A 22,338-nucleotide genomic window follows, 5' to 3' on the forward strand; every position below is an offset into this window, starting at 1 on the left:
CACACCTGATCTACATTAATGCCTTAGCTACTTATTTCATGTAGGATCATATTGCTCACTTCAGTTGTTGATTCATAATACTGTGTTGAAGAGACGTACCCTCCAGTGTCAGTCATGGTGTTCTGCTTCACCAGGACAGCACATCAGTCCACACCTGCTGGGTTGCCATGGACGATGTGCGTGAGTGTGACTTTGAACTTCTTCCTCACCCACCCTATTCTCCAGACCTAGCCCCTAGCGCAGGGGTGGCCAAGTTTGCTCCTCAAGAGCCACCTTCCTGGCACTCTTAGTTGTCTCCCTGCTCCAACACACCTGAATCCAATGAAAGACTCATTAATCTTTCATTGGATTCAGGTGTGTTGGAGCAGGGAGACAACTAAGAGTGTCAGGAAGGTGGCTCTCGAGGACCGAACTTGGCCACCCCTGCCCTAGCAACTTCCACCTCTTTCCCAGACTGAAAACATACCTTTGGGGCCAGAGATTTGAGAATGACGATGAGCTGACTGCTGCAGCAGAGGGCTGTTAGGCGACCAAGATGTTGAGTTCTACCAATCGGGTATCAATGACTGGCAAACTAGAAGGGACAAGTGTATGGAGTTGGAAGGGGACTATGTTGAAAAATAAAATATTATAAATCCAAATATCGTGTTCTTTCTGTTTGAGGCTCAAAACCTTTTGATATCCCCACGTACTCGGATGGGAGACCCCTTAGGGAGATGAAGAGTTGTGTGTGTTTCTAGAGGTAACACTAGAATTGTCAAAAAGTCAAACAATAATCAAGTAATCTTTAACATTGCAACTATAATCTAATTACACTTTTTCCCAATGTAATATCATCTGATTATAGTTGTGTGTTGCAATCTGATTACATAATCCTACTTAGATGTAATCCATTACTACCCAACCCTGTGTATGTTGGCACCAAAACCTTGAAATCTGCCCTGTAATGAACAAGTAGTCAGTCAAGAGCAGCCAACAATGAAGTAATATGTGATCAAATTCCTTAATCCACTCAAAACTCTAGCAGCTGTATTTTGAGTAATTTGAAGACTAACACTTCTGTGTGGTAAGACGGAAACTGAAGTCACTGAAGTCATCATTTCTAGAGAACACAAATACATGAATCAGTGTCTCTGTGCAAGAGATGACTGAAGTATTGCACCAGTCATCACCCTCCGGAACAAAAGAGCCTAGCCCTCTCCACTGTTTTTTCTTTTCCATACCTGATAAGTTAAAATAGTTGGAACTGTGGATGTTCACTTAATTACATGAAGAACAGAACAATCAAGCTGCTGTATTTATTTCCTGCATCTTAATGCTATAAGAAGTAGATAATGTATAGATCATTTACATAGAGAATAAATTCCACTTTTTCATCCAACTATAGCTGCACTGCATAAACAGCACTGCAACTGCTGGTTAATATATCACTGACAAAAATTAGTTTTGGAGGAGAGTTACTCACCACAGAGCTTGCAAATGCCTGGCTGGCACTGCTCAGGCATATGGAATGAATTAACGGCACAACACTGAGGATGACAGAGACACACTCCGAGCGTGAGAAAGAGGAATATTCCCACTAAATGTTCAACTCAATAACTCAACATTGTCGTTAATGTTTCTGTATTGGGCCTTTTCAAAGTTGCACTGTTCCATTGCACATCTGAGGCGTTGGAAGTGCAATAAACTGCAGCGGTACCGTGCCAACGTCTGCAAAAACACCCGAGGTTGTGCCTTGCAGCCGAACACTAACAACACAGGAGACAACAGCAGAGATGAAAACGAGCCAAAATCATTTTTTAACAGACACGCTCTGTGTGCGTCACATAATCGCATCCACTCAGGGGTGTGTGTGTGTGTGTGTGTGTTCACTGCAGGGGTCCATTAATAAAATATGACTGTATCATATAATAGACTCATCTGCCAAATTACAGGAGACAGAATGACAGCTTATTAGGGAGGTGTGTGTGTGTGTGTGTGTGTGTGTGTGTGTGTGTGTGTGTGTGTGTGTGTGTGTGTGTGTGTGTGTGTGTGTGTGTGTGTGTGTGTGTGTGTGTGTGTGTGTAAGATGCAGCCTGAATAGAGAGATTAAGTGTCCTACACTCATCAAAAAGCCACATTACCTAAATGTTGGCAGCGTTAATAAGACTCAGGCAGAGCCAATCTGCTAACAAAGGCTTTAACTGTGAGTGAGGAAACATAAGAAAAACATGGACAACTGCTGTCTCACTGTGCAACCAGGCACTGAGGAAATTTCATTTTTGCACCAAAGCAAATGTTATATACATGCACATATGCACACATGGATCAGATGCTTGCACACAAAACAGCTCTGCTCTAAATCCACATCAAACTGCCACAAGTTACACTGTCACCGTGGCAACAGTGGTCGGCTCCATGCAAGACTCATTGTGTCATATCTCTGCAGTTTTACTTTGCATCACAGAGACATAACCCACTCATTCCTGGGGTGATCTCCCGAAACCTACACACTCTAACAGCACAGGCTGCAAAGCTTTCAGGCTTGAAGTCAAAGCTCGAGTCCTTATCGATCATCACGTCATCGAGACTGAAATTTCAGGCAGGAAACTACATTTGCGTGTCTGCGTTTGAGTACGTGCCCCACAGGAACAGAGGTGAGATTTTCAGTGATGCTCTGTGTCCTCTGGATGTGAGCCGCACCGATGCTTTTCACCACCAGATGGTGTCTTAGATGGGCATTTGGAAGTAGTCCGCTGTATCCATCTTCATAAACACAAGCAAAAGTCTTCCTCTAAAAACGGTACCAGAGACAAATTAGAGGGTGGGGGGGTATGTTACGCCACAGGCATGCTGTTGAGGAGCCCAGGTTTTTGTAGGGCTATCTGTTGTTAATTTATTGCTGTGTCTGTAGTGTGTGGTCTGTGTGGTTTTGGACATTCCTCAATCATCTCGACTCAGGAATATAAGTGGAGTAAGACTTGGAAGGAATCCGGAGCAGTCAACCATTTAAGGAATTGTTGCAGGACAGACAGATGAAAAGGGAAACGCTGCATGCATTTATATATCTAGTTTTCTTTTAGCAGACGTGGCCTTAAGAATATAAAAGCAGCAAAGGACTGATACAAAATGAATAGTTTCTTGTTAATGAGTGTTTTTGTGCATCTCTGTAAGTACAAGTGCTTCTGCCTATGGAGTGCTTTTCCTACTTGAAGGATTCCAGGATTGTCAACTTATGTATATATATATATATATATATATATATATATATATATATATATATATATATATATATATATATATATATATATATATATATATATATATATATATATATATATATATATATATGCTATATAAATTAAACTGAATTGACTGAGTGACATCAAAATGACATTCTGTGTTCTTTGTTTGTTTTGGATTTCTCGTCTCAGTTGCACAGAGACAGATTGGTTGCATAGATTCATGCACATTAATTCTTTGTGATTCGATGGTACCATAATATATGGTTCCATGCAGCCTTGACATTTGATCAATTCTAGACGAATCTGACCCTCTTTATCTTTGACTAACACACCACCCTTCCACCATCTTTAATTCTTACTGGCTCCAAACTGTTTGAGCTTAACAGTTATGATTTTAAGTTGGACCTTACAAGGTCAAAATGTGACCAATGTGTCAGACATTCAAACTTGTGTTTCATATTAACCGTAGGTGTATCTTTCCCAGCGGTCAGTGGGTGAGAGGTGTGGTATACAAAGCCCAGTCTCACATTTCTTTTTTGTGCTCCCAACACGAAATGATTCAAATTTTCATGACAGTTTTTTTTTAAACTCACTATTACTAACCCTACTCCTTCCCCCAACCCTAACCATAACCACCCCGACCCCCCCGCTCACTTTTAATTTCATGCAGCCATCACGGAATGAATTAGAATAAATTCGTTCTGCCGTGACGAAAATAAGGAGCTTTTCGTCACAATATCACAAACCAATAGATTAATGTATATTTCGTGCTGCTGAATTACAACTTGCCGTGAGACCAGGTTGGGTATACAATGCATCTGGAAAGTATTCACAGCGTTTCACTTTTTCCACATTTTTTATGTTACAGCCTTATTCCAAAATGGAGTGAATTAATGTTTTCCATCAAAATTCACAACACCCCATAATGACAACATGAAAAAAGTTTTATTTTTAATATTTGCAAATTTATATAAAAAAGAAATCACATGTACATGAGTATTCACACCCTTTGCTCAATACTGTATTGATTAGGCATGTGGAGATTAATCGATACGAATAGGTATCTAGATTCAAACGTGCACAACGTGAGTGCGTCGATTCATTCAGTGTGCATCGATTCATTTGATGGGTTGAATCACGATGGATCGCTCGCTGCCTGCTTCCATCGATTTTTTTTCTGATGCACATTGAATGCACCACGGACAGAAGCCAGAAAGCACATTTCTACCACAACAAACTTGATAACATCAAAAGCCTTTTTGCTTAACGATTTCCTTATTGGTCCTTCTGTTTGGGACACTGGAGCTGCCATTGTTTTTGAGGGTGTTTAACCTTCCAACTTTATCTGATTTGAGGTTGCAGATCTTAAATTTTAGAGAGTTAAAGGCAAGATTAGTCAACAGACCACCCTGATTCCTGATTTTATTTGCATTGAGACATCTAGTTAAGTCCATCTTCTCTTCTCTCTGTCAAAACCCTCAAGCCTGTACATGTTGATGAAAATGTGCTGCTAGCTCTTATGCTGTAATATCGTACACTGTTCTATGCAACTTTAAGGATGAAGGCAAAATCTTGCTGAGAGGAAATAATTTTAAAAATTAACTCTTGCTCTCCAATACTTCAAAACTTCTACCAAAGAAAACTCACAGTCATGGCTGCAGTTGCCGCTGAGGGTAAGGTCTCATGTAATTAGGTGCTGTCAGGTGCTCTTCCACTCTCTTTGCTCTACTATCATTAATGCAGACTGTCCATAGGTGACTGACCATCACTATAAGATTTCAGGTATCAGTGGCAACACTAGAAGATATTTGCTAATCCACATACAGAAAAACTGACATGTACACACAGAGCTGCCTGGCTGTCGAGTGAATCAGTTACATTCTGATTCCAGCAGCACTATCAGCATAATTATTCATGAGGGGGCAAAACGTGAGTTGCCATTGGAAACAGTCCATCAAAATTGGCTTGGTAATTCCTACATTAAAACAACATAGCCAGAACGTAATGCAACAGCATTTTCCTTCAGACCAGCATATGTACGAGTAAATTGATTTTGATAAGTGAAAATTTTTATTTTTTGATCTGAAGACAACAATGTTGGCAAGTTTTTTGTTGTTGTTGTTTAATTAGACTCCATGTGGGTGTGGCAATGTACATTGTGCATTTTTGGACTTTGCATGGTTCAGGGTAGGCTTATTGGTGCAAGTTTCTGTAGGTCTTAAGCCTTGTCCACACAGAAACGGAACTTTGCCTTACAATCTTTATGTTTATTGTTTTCAGAAAGTGTTCCATAAACATGTACTGTTTCAAAAAATACCTGTGTACACACAAAACTACTGAAAACTACTGAAAACGCTGTAGTATATATGCCATGTCTGTATGTGGCACTGTGTTGTTCATCCATCAATCACGATGAGGACGATGACTTCCTGGCAGGTGATGTTGCATGTGTCTGAAGATGAATGTGCAGGCCAATTCAAGCAAGCTAGAATGACCGCATGTTGAGCACTGGTGTTCTGTAGCGACTGCAGGGTTTTGATACCTAGGCACTTCAACGATACACTGAGATTAAGGACATGTTGCATGTTTTAAATGTTCCAGTTCACAACACAACATTAAAGTACTCATGATTGTGAATCTCCCTGTGCACATGCGCTCATAATTAGTGGTTTCTGATGTTTGTTTTCTCTCCCAAAGAGAGGTAACAGGTGCACTTGCAGAAAACGTCTCACTCTGCAATTCTCTGCATTTGTCTGCATGTGACGTAATTAATAGCAAAACAGAAACATCCCAGACTGACAGACAGACAGAGGGAAACAAATGCAGTTCTGTCTGAACAAAACTTCTGAGCTTTTCTTTGAAAGCAGTGGCTCAGATTTACAGAGGAGACAACACACTTCACCCCAAAACTCTTAACCTTTTCAGAGTCTGTCAGATTTTGCAACTTAAAGTGTTGTGACGCTGCTGTTTGTGTCACAGCTGCTGGTTTACTGCTGCTGTGATCGTAAACGTGCCTGGACACACAGATGTCTCATACTGGAAAAACTCAGAAGATGCTATTTTCAGGAGATAATGGACTATCTAATGTGCCACAATCCTGACAGAATTTGGGTTGAAGGCAGAGTTGCGATCGGACATTATGCGTGCACGTGATCAGTACTTGAGAGCAAGTGGACCTGGACATTATTCTCTAGCCGAGTGGAACTTGAAAATGATCTCTGGCTGTGGATTCGAGTGAGGACAAGTGGAACGTACCACAGCTGGCGATTGCAGTTGTGATCGTGCATGTGTGACGTGTGTGTGTGTGTGAGGGATTCTTTTTGTTGTGGAATAATTTGGAAATCTTTACACTGGGTGAGTGGAATGTTAATTTGTTAATGTTAATTTTTTTCATCTTTTGCTTTGTGTTCTTTTCAATGGAGCTTTCAATAAAAGTTTTTCTTTCTTTTTTTTTACTTTGAGAGTGGGAGAGTGGTCTTTGGGAGTGTGCATGTGTGTGTAGCAGCTGTTTTACCCCCCAATTTAGACAGACCCCTGGCTGCAATTTGAACAGTATATAATCAGTATTAATTATAAAACGTCTGTTACGCTGTTTTAACCCGCAGGTCAGCTGTTTATTGTGGCTTAATGAACGTGAAATGTCTCTGTGCATTTATACAGGCAACATGATGACACAGATATATATTTATTAGATTTTTCACAGTTATATACAACACTTATTAGCATTTTTAACAGGCTGCGTTTATGATTAATTGCCGCAGGTGCATTAAACCTTCTCACTGCTGCTGCTTTTACCGTGACTGCATCAAAATGAACAACTAACACATAAAAACAAGTCATCATAACACAACATCACACTTGTGTAAACTTTGGAATTAATTTGTGCCTCACTTCTTAATGTTAGCAGATATATTCCATTGACGCGCATCCTGGGACACTTCTAGTAACTACATCACTTGTCGGAAACACCCGAGTACACACGAGTACTTTGTTTTCGGAAGTCTCCGTAGCTGTTTGTTGCGAATGCCTTATACTTTGAAACCGCTCACGGAAGTGCAGAAAGTAATCCTGGTGGATCATCAAATGGTCACTAACAGCCTAAATCCAAATTGTTATGATTTCAGTGCGACATGTCCTTTAAACCTCTTCTTTTGTCCACCTACAGATCTCATTCGATTGGTTAGTTAGGTGCTCATCTGACATTCATTTTATATGACTAGCCCATTTGACTTGGCATTTCTGCAACTCACTGTGGATGGAGGGCAGCTTTTCCCTTTTCAGAACCTCTATATCTGTACTTCTCTGTTGGACAAGCGGTCTTAGTTTGAAACTACAGGGGAGGAGAGAAATGGGTAAGTGGTGGGATTACCTGAGTTCTGGGTCCACTCACTTATTTTGTTTCTGTGAATGGGTCATGTGTGAAGAAACATGTTAACCAGTTTTTGGAGTACAAGAGCAAACAGTCAGAAAATGATGTAAGTGATGATACTGATGTTTCTGATGATGTTTTTTAATTTGATGCTAGACTATCTGAGACAAAGCAACCTCAGGAACCAGAACCTGAGAACTTTGAGACTTTACCAGTTCTTTCAGTGGTCAGGGAACCCATCCCTGCCGCACAGACTGAGGGAAGACCTAAAAGGATAATTAAACCATTGGACAGACTGAATCTGTAGGGAATGGCTGCACCTTGTAAAAAAAAAAAAAAAAAAGGATTACTGCAGAAATTGTGAACAAGAGGAAAAAAAGTTGTTGTTTTTTTTTTGTTCGTTTTTTTAGTGCAGTAATAGTTTACCAGAGAGGACTGTGGTGTCCTAAGAGGAACCAGTAGGGGGCCTCAGGCCTTTGAATGGCTGGATTCATCTCTGGAAAGGAGATGTGATGATGATTGGGATAAGAGGAGCAGGTGTAAGAGCATGTGGATTCGCTCTGTATATAAGTGTAATAAAGTTGCCAATCTGTTTCTAAAGACACAGTCTTTTCCTGGAGGACTCACATACATACTGTTGAAAACAACACCATGGTCATGCCTGTTAGCTGTGTGCGGCACACGTCAGCTCCTTTGGGTCCTGCCCCTCATGATCTTGTTTTGTTCTCCTTGGTGCTTTGTGTCATTTATGTCTGTCCTGTAATTATTATATTTCTGTTCCTTACCCGTTGTTCACCATTGTGCCATTTTGTCCATGTTAATTCACAGATTGTCTTGTGTTCCCCATGTTTTCTCAGCCCCAATTTTAGTTCTTTATTGTGATGAAGGGGAGCTCCAGCCGGCTGCTGCAACAACTACAGCCCCTATGCTGGTGCCTGCCTCAGGGCCTAGCCAGGAAGCTACCAGTGGACACTCAACCAAGCAAGCTCATGGCTCTGGGGTGTGCAGGGAAAACAATAATGGCTGTAGTCTGTGTTGCAGGGCTGTGGACAAGCCCAACAGTCCAATAGTTGAAGCACCACCTGGTATCCACCCAGGGCAGAGGCGGAGTTCCTAGAGCTGTCCGGCATTCCGCCCATGTCTGAGGCAAAGTTTCTGGAGCCCACCGGCTGGCCATCCGCTCATGGCAGCGGCAGAGCTACTGGAGCAATCCAGCCAGCCGCCCACAGCAGATAAACGTATACCTCCCAGGTGTGCATCTGTTGCCACCATAGACCCTTGCCGGCCAGTGGGCCAGCCTCCTCATGCTTCTCTGGACTTCTGCTGAACAACAGGCTGGCCTTCCTGTGCTTCTCTGGACTCCTGCTGGCCAATGCACCAGACCGCCATGGCACCAGTGACTGCCGGCTAGCCGCACAGCTGGGCTCCTGGATTTGGCTTCAGACAGCCGCCGGCTTCCGCTTTTGGTGCGGCTCAGCCTTTTCATTCGGTTCAGTGGACTCACCATGATTTGTGTAAAAATTTGTCTGTATGTCATGGTCTCCAGGTGGTGCACCCTGGTTTGGGGGCATGCCCACCTTTCCGGTGTAACAGTATATCTTCCCCCAGGATATCGGGAAGTTGTCCTAGGATATCTTACCCTCTACCCTGGATATCTTACCCCCAGGGAGAAGATATCCTAGGATATTGGGAAGTTGTCCTAGGATATCTTCCCCCCACCCCCTGCATAGCAAGTCTGCTGCAGTATTATTACACATTTCATCCTCCATTCTGAAGTGTCTGACCCCTTTTTTGTGAAAATTCTCTCAGTTCATACCACGTATTATTTGACCTCCCCACTTATGATTGGGTAAGGGTAAGATATCTTGACTTTCATATCTTACCCCACCCCTGCAAAGCAAGTCTGCTGTAGCCTTATCACCCATTTCATCCTACCCACATTTATACATAGCTGAAACAGTGGAAAACAACATTTTCATTCTCTGCTGCTCTCTGCACTTCTACTGTAGTTGGCATAGGGTGAAGATCATATCCACTGTGGAACATTCTGCTCGGAAACCACACTGGGACTCTGGATAGATGCGTTCGACCAGCTGTTGGAGGCACACCAACATGATGCGGGCATAAAGTTTACCAACAATGCTCAGAAGGGAGATTGTAGTTGTTACAATCGCTTCTGGTAACTATCTTGGCATCTCGCATATCTTGCGGTATGGATCCTTCTCTCCACCATTGGCAGAGGACATCATAAAGGGGATGCAGGAGGATGGACTTGCAGTGCTTGATCAGGTGTGGCGGAATGCCATCAATACCCGGTGCCTTGCTATAGGCCAAGCTGTCGATGGCCTTACTGAGCTCCTCCACTGATGGCTCAACATCAAGCTCCATCATGGTAGGTAGGGGTTTGCTTGCGTTGAGTGCGGAAGCGATAACAACGTTCTCTTTGAGTAGTGCTCTACCCATCTCACCATCTGTTGGCCCTTGTCTGTGATCACCTCCCTGCTGGACAATTTGAGTGGAGACATCTTGGTTTGGGTGGGGCCAAGAGCTTGTTTAATCAACTCATAAATCCATCTGATGTTGCCTATTGCAGCAGCAATTTGGATGCTGTCACTGAGCTCCTGCCAATATTCGTTGACAGATCTTCTTGCGGTTTCTTCACCTTGCTCCTAGCAGCTCTAATTGCTTGGAGGGACTTTTCATTTGGTGAGTGCTTGTATTCTGCAAGTGCAGCATGCTTTGCTTCAATGACGGGAGTCATCTCACTCAACTTGGTTTGAACCAGTCGCAGTTCTTTGAGGTCTTCCGCCCGAAGGTTGCAATGGCTGTTTTCTGAATGGTTTCCCGGAGATGGTCCCATTTCTCAGCAGCGGTGGTGTGCAGGTCATCTGAGGATGTGGCATCTGCGAGGGACTTGGCAAACTCCTTGACGTCTCAAGGGCACTGCATCATGATGGTGTTGCTGCGTGGCTTCCCGGCTTTCTTGCTGTGATGGATCCTCTTGGGGAGTAGCCTAATCTTGCTGCATACTAGTGAGTGGTCAGTGTCGCAGTCCGCACTGTGGTATGTATGGGTGCAGAGTACAAACTAGGGTTGAGCCGGATTCTGGTTTCAGACGAGTATCCGGTATGGATAAAGCATTTCTGACGAGTACGAGCATGATACGAGTAAAACGTGTCAATATCTGTGCTCGTGCTGAAGGAAAATCCCGATTGGCTAACTGACTGTCTTCACATTCTGTGATTGGCCAGTCACACACAGCGCCCGCCCCTCCCTACACAGACACGTCTCTGCAGCCTCTCTCTCTCTCACACACACACACACACACACACACACACACACACACACACACACACACACACACACACACACACACACACACACACACACACACACATAGGATCTCTCTCTGTGCTTGGCTTGACTCTAGCTCACATTGCTCTCTTAGCACTCAAGTTTTCTTCAGTTCACCTCTATTTTAGTTTGAATGGTATTTAAAGTTATGTGGCGAACTTGTTTCACAACGTATGCAGTGCATTTGACAAGACAGAGCTGAAATCAGCTCATGTTGTGTCAGTCACTGCTTCCACTCCAGTCCTTTTTTTTTTTTTTTTTTTCGTTTGTTTGTTTGTTTGTTTGTTTTTTTAGCTGTCTGTTTGGTCTTAGTTTGGCTGGTGATATAAAGTCAGTTGGAAAACTTTGCTTGTACTGAATGCAGTGCTTTTGAGAAGAATACAGTGAACAAGGCTGACATATTAGTTCCCTGTTTGCCATCATTGGATGTTTGCATGAATCACCAAGTTCACACAAATCATTAAAAAATAAACAGTCTTAGAACAACCTCTCTCTCTCCTTCTCACTCAGTCACACACACATGCACACAGACACACACACAGACACCTTAATCAAAATGCCAAGAACGTTAGGTAGTAAAAATAAATAAATAATTGGGGGAAAAAAATCACAGTTTGATCATAAAAGAAAAAAGAAAGTTATGTTGAGTATGACAACTCTTGTTCATGCATACTTAGTAGTTCATAATTTCCTACTACACTGAATGTCAATTCTGAGGTTGTTCTGTTATTCATTCATACACTTAAGAATATTCATGTTCTGAGTTTATAAAAAAAAAATCTGTAAAATAGTTCCTATACTACTGTGATCAAAACATTGAATCTCAGTTCTGTGGCTGCTCTGTAAATATTCATTGAGACATTTAAGAATATTCTTATTCTGTAAACAGTTCTCTTACTTTTGTCATCAAAATTGATTTGAATCTTAATTTTGAGCCTGTTCTGTAAAATAGTTCCTGTACTATTGTGATCAAAAACATTGAATCTCAATTCTGAGGGTGTTCTGTAAATATTCAGTCATACAATAAAGAAAATTCATGTTCTGAGTTCATAAAAAACTTGTTCTGTAAATAGGTCTCTTAGTTTTGTGATCATTGATTTGAATCTCCATTTTGAGGCTGTTCTGTAAATAGTTTTCAAATAAACAATAATTATAGCAACTTCTGATCAATCCATATCAATTTCAGGCTTAAAATAATGTACAGATTTAAGCCACACTCATTTTTGGTTAAACCACGCCCACTTCTGGTTCAGGCTCCGCCCACCCCAAATACAGATACAGATCATTTAGATGTTGAACAGATACAGTTACAAATAGTGGTGTACTCACTCATCCCTAGTACAAACCTGAGGCTTGCACGCTTCACGATGACCATATCTAGCTGGTGCCAGTGCTTTAAGTGGGGATATGTCCATGACACCTTGTGTTGCGGTCTCGTGTGGAAATACGAGTTGGTCAAGCAGAGGCCGTGATAGGAACAAAGTTCTAGCAAGCGCTGTCCATTTTCATTGATCTTGCCTACTCTGAAATGTCCGAGACAGGAAGGCCAGGCGTTGTGGTCAGTGCCTACTCTGGCATTAAAGTCACCAAGGAGAATGAGGTGTTTATTGCATATTTTCTTGATGGCATCATTGAGTTTGGTGTAGAACTCATCCTTAGCTTCAGGTGAGGATGTTAGGGTTGGAGCATAGGCACTGAGCAGAGTGACCGGGCCATCCGAGGTGTGGAGTCAGCAGGCGTTCGCACCTCTTGTCACCTGGTTCAACCATTTTCAGCAAGGAGTTCCTTACTGTAAATCCAACTTCGTATTCTCTGCGCTCCTCTGCACTTTTTCCTTGCCAGAAGAAGGTGTAGTCTTTCTCCTTAAGCTTGCCTGATCCAGCTTGACGTGTTTCTTGCAAAGCAACAATGTCCACCTGCAATTGCAGCAGGCCGTCATTGATGACGGCTGTCTTTCTGGCATCATTGATGTCTTGTAGATTTGCAGTAAGGCGTGGTGTCATTGTGTGAATGTTCCAGGTTCCAATTTTAATAATAACTTGTACGTTTGATGATTACAGCCTGCTTGTCAGTGTTATCCTAATCCCCATGCACACAATGAAGAAGACAGGCTGTAGCGGGACAACACCCAATTGGCTGGGGGCTGCCCAGCTTGAGGCGGGCGGTAGCTGTCCAGTGAGATCTGAGAATCCCTCCCACCGTCGAAAGCAATCCCTGGCATCACGCAATACACCAATCTAGCACTGTGGCTTATAACCAGAAGACTGCTTCTTTCCGTGTTGAGTCAACGCCGTGAGGTGAAGCTGAAGTGTCCTCTCCAGGGCACAAGCCAGGGCAGGTTGATATGGAGAACTAACTGTTGCCCATGCAGTAAGTTCCCCTTCTCCACAATGAAGATGGATCCAACAGAATGGCAGGGGCGATACAGATTGGTGCCAGCAGTGTCGCAGGAGTTGCCGCAACATTGCTGGGAGCAGCAGCAGTCCGCCTTAGGGACTCCGACTCCTGATTTTTCCTCAGGGTTTACTCCCATAGCTTTCTCCATAGGTGGGTATAGTCGCAAGGCACTGGAGGTTTTGAAATCAGAGTTTCTCTTAGATGAGCTGCCATCCAGAGTTGACAAGCCTTATCTGCCTGAAGCAACTGGATTTAAGGCGCCAGTGGTCCGCCTTTCACCCCTTCTCCTGTTAGTGGAAACAGTTCCGCCGGGTTTAGTGATGAAACCACACGTGAAGGCCAGGAGCTGGATTTGGTTGTCAGAGTGAGACGCATGTCATTGGGAGCATTTTATAGGGAGTGGGAGCTTATCCCCACTACCACCCCCGGCTTTGACAACCTTGAAATCTTACACTGTTTACTGGAACATTAAACACCCCGGTCATGCACCTTACCCTTTGTGTCCTGCTGCCTGCATCGTGAGGTCCCATCTAGACTCATTTGTAGTTTAACCATAACAAGCATCCTTAATCACCAAAACCTGATGCACAGGGGCCGGACTGGGGTGGTAAAGGGTACTATGTACCCAGGGCCGAGAGCATAGGGGGGGAGCCCACAAAAAACTGGCATTAAATACATTTTTGTGTTGCATGTTATTAATGTCCAGACAATTCATGTTGTAAAATAATATAATTAGAATGAATGTATAAATGTTGCAAAACATAATTCTGCTCTAACAATAATATTGAAAGATCTCTGAGGGCCCTTCCACCCCTGCACAGTTGTACAATGGTTTAGTCCAGGCGCACAGGCGACCCCCCCCCCCCCCCCCCCCACACACACACACACACACACACACATACACACATATACACATCCCAAACGGGATCTGACAGAAAGAGGAGGAGTTTAGTAGTGCTGAAACAACTAATCAATTTAATCGATTATTACAATAGTTGTCAACTAATTTAGTCATCAATTAGTTGTTAAATAACTTTGTTTTACCGCAAATGTTTCGTTTCTTCCATATAAATCAACCGTTTCTGCAGCGCGGCTTTGCTTTGAACCTTAAACCAATCGAAGCAGTGATTCGCAGATCGAAGCATTGAAGTCACATTACTGATCATTGAGACACAACATATGATTACATGTAAACAGTGCTGTGAACTCACTGTGTGCAGCAAAAGAACATACAGACAGACATAAAACGAGAGTCTGAAGTGACACTACTTAACTAAAACACAGCAGTGCTTCGATCTGTGTTTTATTTCGCTTAATCTTAATTTTTCCCCACTAAAACCCCAAAGAGCATATGTCTGTGAGTAACATTTACCTTTTTATGTTAATCTGACCTGTTATGGTCTTCTGAAACAGTTGATCGATGTATTTTATAACTTAAAAACGGGACCGATGCTAACACGTTAGCATGTCTATGGTGTTTTCAATGTTGAAGAATAGCATTAAGCTGTTGCAGCTTAATGCAGCTATTTCATGAAAATATCTTATTAAATATAACATATTTCACTTTCGTCAGGCCTTTAAAATACTTTCATGGACTCTTGCTGTAATATGTTGTCAGTGGTTGAGGTAGTTGCTGTAGGCATGTAAACCTGATGGAAATCTTTGTGGTGTGTTTCACATTTGATCTTTTGATGAGCTCTGACTCTCTTCCACTAATTCACATCTAAAGTCATCCTACAAATCCCCATCTGACCCACTACCTACAGTCTCCTCTGCCACCACCTTGTCTCCAATTTCTTTTACCTTGCATCTCCTGCAAAGAATGTAACGACCGCTGTGCACCTTCTGCCACTCTTATGTCACCCTGTGCTCCTCCCTTTTCCTAAAATAAGTATTCAAAACAGCCATTTACATCCTTTTTACAAAATCTACCACCATCTGTCCTTCCACATCCCTCTCCTTAATATCATATCATACCCATTACTTCCTCATCACCTCTGTTCCCTTCACCAGCAGGTCCATTGACGTCTGCTCGAATTACTACCTTTTCATCCTTGGATTCACTCTCCAACTCATCTAACTCACTTCAGAAATCTTCTTTCTACTTCTTCTCACAACCTACCTATTAGGCATATGTACTGATGACATTCATCATCACCCCTTCAATTTCCAACTTCACACATCTCACCCTGTCAGATAATCGCTTAACCTCAAGCACACTCTTAATATACTGTACTTGCTTTAAATCGACCCTATCCACACCATGATAAAATAGTTTGAAACCACCTTCTATCCGCCTGACCTTACTTCCCTTCCACTTGTTCTCTTGAACACACAATATGTCTTCCTTTCTCCTCGCTATCATCTCATCCAGTTCTCTTGTTTTACCAGTCCTACTGCCAACATTCAAGTTTCTGTCTCTCACTTCCACCATCTAACTTTCCCACTGCCTCTAGACATGTTCTTCTTCTTTGCTCAGCAGTAGCCCAGTTTCTTTCAGAACCCCATTGGGCAACAGCACCAGTGGCAGTCGTTGTTAACCCGGACCTATGGAAATTCAGTTTGTAAACTGCATGATTTTTGTCGCTTTTTTCGCTGGATGCTGTTCCTATTCATTTATCCAGGCTTGAGATCGGAACACAGAAACTGGCTGTACACCCCATGTGGCCGAGATTTGACAAAATTTACACTACCTTCTACCCTCATTTATTTGGGCTTGAGCCTGGTAGTCAGAATGTGCTGGCTGCACATCCCATGTGGCCTGTAATAATAGTGTGAAAGTCAACTGCATTGTATATCAGATTAAGTTACCCCACAATTAGAACCTAAGTGTTGCAGCAGCACGTCCTTCATGAAGAATGCCCTTTGCTGTACCATCATCCTCACAGTCCTGGTAATCTGCAGCATCTCATCATTTTTCATGTGCAGAGGTGGATTGGAGCTGTGGCATAAGTGCAGAGTGATTTGGATGCAGCAGCACTGCAGCCCTGACTTCCATCAGAAAGTAGATTTTTTTTTTCTCCCCCCCAACATAACATAGGTGGTGGCAGTTCCATCAGCAGCACCAGATACACACATTTGGGCAGCTCACCCTGCAACCATGGTAACAGAAGAATTTTACTACTTGGCAGCAGCCAATGGTGAGGCACTACCCACTGCGCTCTGTCCAATAACAGAGCAGCCTGCAGCCCAGCCCACCTTAAACTGAAAGTGATGGGTTTGTGCAGAGGATCTGGAGACAGACTTGGCTAATGAACAAGTAAGAGAAAGTGTGTGGAGTGAAAGAAGCATAATCTGATGAGATTCCCTCTTAGTTTAAAGACAGAAGTGTGATTATGATTCACTTAGCCACCTGGCATCCTCATTTAGTCATGTCACTAACATCCATGTTCCAGAAACGTGCAGAATTTCAACCGACTAAAAAATTCATCCAATGTAAAATGTCAAACCTGTTGTTCATCGAATGGTCACTTCAGGCTGTTTCCAAAAGTGAGTCAATCCCCTCAGACCCCCATATTAAAATGTCTGACTTCACAGCAGAAATAAACATATTTACAGCCTGGTACAAAAGGCGATGTTGGTGACTACAACTATTTTCCCTGTTCTGTATGGGTGTAAGTTATGTATAAGTTATATATAGTAACTCATCAGCTTGTAATTTAACATGCAATAAATTTGTGGATAATTAGGGGCATGGTCAGTTGGAGTGACACGGTGTTTGCTGTACTGTCCAGCCGCTAGCAGACCACTAGCTCCTTTCTAAGCATTTTAATACAAACATCTAAGATCATGTGACTGACTTTCTACTAACAGTAATATCTGCTTCGGTAGTTTTGGTGAGTGAAATTTTAGCGTTATTTAATTTGCATGTTAGCACCATTAGCAGTAACTAGAGGTATTAATACAATAACATGCTTTTGGAGGGCGGTATGCATTTTCAGAGGCCCAACGTCCATGCCCAGTCGCCCAAAATGACAGCTATTCGCCCGAGTTAGACGAGGGCGAATAGCTGTCATTGCGGGCGACGGGATGGATGGAGGGACTCAGAAAAATGCATACCGCACGACAACAGCATGTTATTTGCATTATTATCACTTTTTACTGAGATACACAACACGTAACGCGTACATAAAAAGTGGGCTCACTTAAGTTCTGTCTTGTTGCCTGGTGCGCGCGCTGCTGTTCAAATTCAGCAGTGCGTCCTCATCAAGCTGGCTGCTTTAGCTGCTGTTCATTGTCGTACTATCCATGAGAAAATCATACGGAATATCCATATTGGGACCAAACACACTTCTCGCCTTTTCATCTTTTCCTCTGTGGACAGTTTTTTTTTCCCCCTCTGCGGACAGTTCTCGAGCTGCGCGCTATGACGTCATTTGTTTACGCACAGCGGGCGGGTATAGCCAGATACCGTCGACGTAAATCTAAGATACTGGCCTAGCAACGCCCCAGTAAGGTGATAATAATAATACAGTAACATGCTTTTGGAGGGTGGTATGCATTTTCAGAGGACCAACATTCATATCCAGTCGCCCGCAATGACAAATATTCGCCCTCATCTAACTCGGGCGAATATCTGTAATTGCGAGCAACGGCATGGACGGAGGGACTCAGAAAATGCATACCGCACAACAACAGCATGTTATTTGCATTATTATCACTTACTGAGATACACAACACATAACGCGTACATAAAAATTTGGCTCACTTTAACTTTTATCGTGTCGGCTGGCGCGCGCTGTTCTCCATAGCCAGGTAGCGTCGATGTAAATCTACGATACCGGCCTAGCACCGCCTCGGTAAAGTGATAATAATGATTGTTAGGTACCATTAACTACATTGATAGTGCCGTGATTTTGTGAGTCAGTTTCACATACCCGCACCCAAACCACCTATTATTAGAGCCTCCATCCAGTCCTAAAAAACATACATTAATCAATAACCCAAACCCAGGTTCTCTGCCTTAGCTAGATTCGTAACTTCAAAATAGATGGGTGTTTGTGCATCATTTGTCCTCCCCAGGTCATGTTTGGTTTGCTAATAGTCTGCTTTACCCATTTAAGGATTATCTGGGAGTTAATTAGAATGAGGCACTGTCAAGATGGCAATATCCAAAATCAACTCACTTGAGCTATAAACATACTCTACTATAGTACTCTACTATAGTTCCAGCCAACTCAATCACACACATCTAGGCCTGTACGGTCCTCGTCTGTGGCTGCATTGCATTCTACCCAGGAGGAAGAAAACAAATGTCACTATCAGTATCAATAAAGTCATTTATTTTTTTCACACAATGGATAACATGAACAACTTCAACTGTAGTTCTTAATAAGTGCTCAATGCTGCCAGCCAGCAGAAGGGTAGCAAATGAATGAGCTTTTCTTTCTGTGAAAGAGAGAGAAAAAAAAAAGAACCTACAAGATCATGAAAGATTACATGACCAAACAAACATGCCAGCAGACATGAATATACATATATATTGCATGTATATATGTGCTTAAGACATATATCTGTATGCCAGCAAATACAAAATATATGTGTACATTTACACATACATACTGTGAAGGATATATGCATATGCATGTGTTATCTAGTATTTATTCTATAGGTCAAATATTTGCAGTTTTTAATATTCATACAATGTACAAAAATGCTCCATGAATTAAAAAAATTCATTACAAAAAGAAACATATTAAACAATGTACAAGTCTTGCTCCAAATTCAATTGAAATTCAACTTTCGCCCTGTCTAAAATATTTATGCGTACAATCATGTTGAGCATGCAATTAAAGGAAACCCACTCTAGAAAAGGTTCAAATACACTGTGTATATAAACTAAAATATGTCCACACTGTTAGAAGAGCTCACTTTGTGCTCTTAAAGAAATACATTTATTGGTTTTCTCAATGCTTTATCTGCATTTTTCAACTCTGAACAACAGCTTTGAACAACTTTATAGCTTAGAACTGCAACGTATGTTGTGAGGAAAATTACATGTACATTTATGAGGCTCTGTCTCACATGAGCCCTCGCTCCCAGCAGAGGATATTCACTACAGCATGCTACATAGGGAATGGGGTGGATCAAAACCAAGGTACCATTTTATCCATTCCTAGTCCTAGTTGTTACACTTAAACTGTAAGTATGTAAATGCACCCAAAGCGATAATAAAATACTGGTGTACTGCTATAGATCAGAGAGCATCATGTCAAAATTGGTCCAGTTTGATTGCTAAATACAACAACAGTGATCTTGGAACCCCACTTACAGCCATATCCCTCTGCAGTCTCTGTGTAGAGTGAAAGCTCTGGTTTAGGACAATACTTGTCAGTGTTAGAAGGCACCGGAGCACTGGCTGGTAGGAGAGACAGACAGGCCAGACAACACCTGGGGTCTTCAGCATCAGTGACTGCTCATGGGCCACAGTATGTAGGGGTAAGCTGCCAAGTGCGTGGTCACAACACCTTATGAAGCACACTTCTAGACCTCATCTTCACCACAACAGACTGCAGACCCACAGAAATTCATCCAGTGAGGCAAGGTCTACACTGATGTTAGGACATGTATTTCTGGCTGTTTTCTCAGAGGAATCCGCTCTTGCTTACTCTTCTGCTTGTACTGGCTGAGGGCAAAATACCTACAAGTCAGTGGGGACTCCTATTTTTGGCTGAGTACACTACAGTGAGGCTTGCATCCTCCAAGAACTTGTACAAATGTAATAAGGCAAATAATTTTGGCATTCAGATTAAAATAACTGGCTGGAATGATAATTATAGTTGTAAAGTAGAATTGCCAAATTATCAAGCTGTAGAACTTCGTAAGTCAAGAGCAGTCTCGATAGGGTGAAATGTTGACTGCGGTTTTTTGGAGACAGTCCCAGCATAGCTGAGCCCAACTGCTATCCATGCAGGATGGACATACTAATACTATTTACAACACTTCAATACTGTAGTTTTAAGGTTAAGGCTGTACTGCATAGAGTTGCAGTAACTATAATTTTCATGAAATGATAGTCACTTTCTGCACAAGTTATTACAAATTATTACTGGTATTATTCTAAATTCTTGTTACATGTATTCATTTTATTCAGTAAATAAGACCACTTATTTCTCTTTGTTGAAGGGTGGACCCAGAACGGAAATTATTTTAAGGTCATTGACAGGCATGGCCTGATGCATAGCAAACAACAATGTATGAAAGTGTAGTTTCCATGACATCCTCCTCTGTTTTGCCACTTCTTAGTATATAACCAGTTTGTCATTGTATATATTTGGTTATGTATTGGGCATAAACATATATCTAGGGCTTTGTGTACAATCACTATAGATAGGATCACCTGTCATACAGTGGACCTTCTCATTTCCAGTCTTGTGAACTGGTGCAAAGTCCAACTATCCTGTATGGAGACACCAAGTGAATTTAATACAGTCAGTCCTTCTACTGTTTTGATAAAACACTGCATTGAAAATTTGAGAAAACCTTAGTGGAATGCATTTCTATAGCACTTTTCCATCTCAGGCAGACATTCAAAATACTTTCCAAAAATGCCTCACATTCACATACATGGGTGATTCTTTAACTACGGGCACTATTGGCCTTGTAAATGTAATTTCCACCACACCATTGCCTTACAGTATGAAGCGCCTTGGGGCAACTGTTTGTTGTGATTTGGCGCTATATACATGTGCTCTGATGTCACTGTTTATCTCCATAGAAACTACCCAAACAATATTTCATACAAACTGTTTAAAGGGACATTACAGTGTTGTGGTGGAAATTACGGCAATAGTGTGGGACAACTACATTTTGTTTAAAATGTAGTTGTCCCATGACATGACATTAAAATGTAGTTGTCCCATGTCCTATGACATTGAATACCCCAATTATGTTTTGATTATTTTACTGATATTTTATTCAGAGATATTTTAAAACATTAGAAAAAACGTTTTTTTACCAATTCATTTTATCATTGAAGATCAAAAGTCTGTGTGTGGAACAAGCACAAAACAGCAATATTTGCATATAATGATGCTGAAAAAAGGTGAAAAAGTCATCATAGACTACTAGAACAAATTTCTTAAAACACTTTCATTGTAAAGATAACTATAAAAGTGTGAAATTTCCCCTTTTTTCTGTTTTTCATACAATATGATAAAAGGACATAATAAGTGCCCGTAGTTAAAGAATCACCTACATACTGATCAATGGCACACCAGGAACAATTTGAATATTGAGTATTTTGCTCAAGGGCATCTTAGTGATGATAATAAGAGTGAGACAAATGTTGTTCATTCATCTTACCCACTGACACTTTCCTGTCTAGTTCAGAGACTATGACCCTCTGGTCACAAGGCTGCATCTCCAGCTTTTTAGACGACTTCTTTTCCAAAATTTCAAAATTTAAGGCAACCAGCTTGACAGACATTCTCACTTTACTCAATTTAAAGACAAAAGATTGTTCATTAGATTAACAACTGATATGCTCATGTCACGTCAGGTGTGTGTGAGCATGTGCTTGTGTTACCGGTCACCACACACACCACATTGGGTCCCTGGGTCCTGGAAAGCAACTACAGTGGTCCCTCGCTATAACGCGGTTCACCTTTCGCAGCCTCGCAGTCTCTTGGATTTTTTTTAGTGCAATTTTGCATGCTTTTTTTTTAACAGCGCATTGTGTTCTGCGTCCTTATCAGGCGGGCAGGTCGCGGCACCGGTCGGCATCACCGTGATTGCTCTCACTGCCTCAGCGGGCCACTCACACCGCCCTCCTGTCTGCTGTGCGGAGCTGTGCCAAATCTGGCAACAGGTCCAGAGACTACGCTTGCTGTTTTGATGCGGATGTTGACCGCAGCCGCAGAGCTCCGTGGCCACCGAGAGAGGACTTGGATTCTTTGCGGGTCCCGCAGCCGTACCTCCGGAGGCAGTGAGCGAAGGGAGTGCACGGGTTCTGTGCACTGTGCATTGTGTTCTGCGTGTGTCTGTTTATAATCT

Source organism: Thalassophryne amazonica, chromosome 5 (assembly GCF_902500255.1).
Source record: "Thalassophryne amazonica chromosome 5, fThaAma1.1, whole genome shotgun sequence".
Lineage (NCBI taxonomy): Eukaryota > Metazoa > Chordata > Actinopteri > Batrachoidiformes > Batrachoididae > Thalassophryne > Thalassophryne amazonica.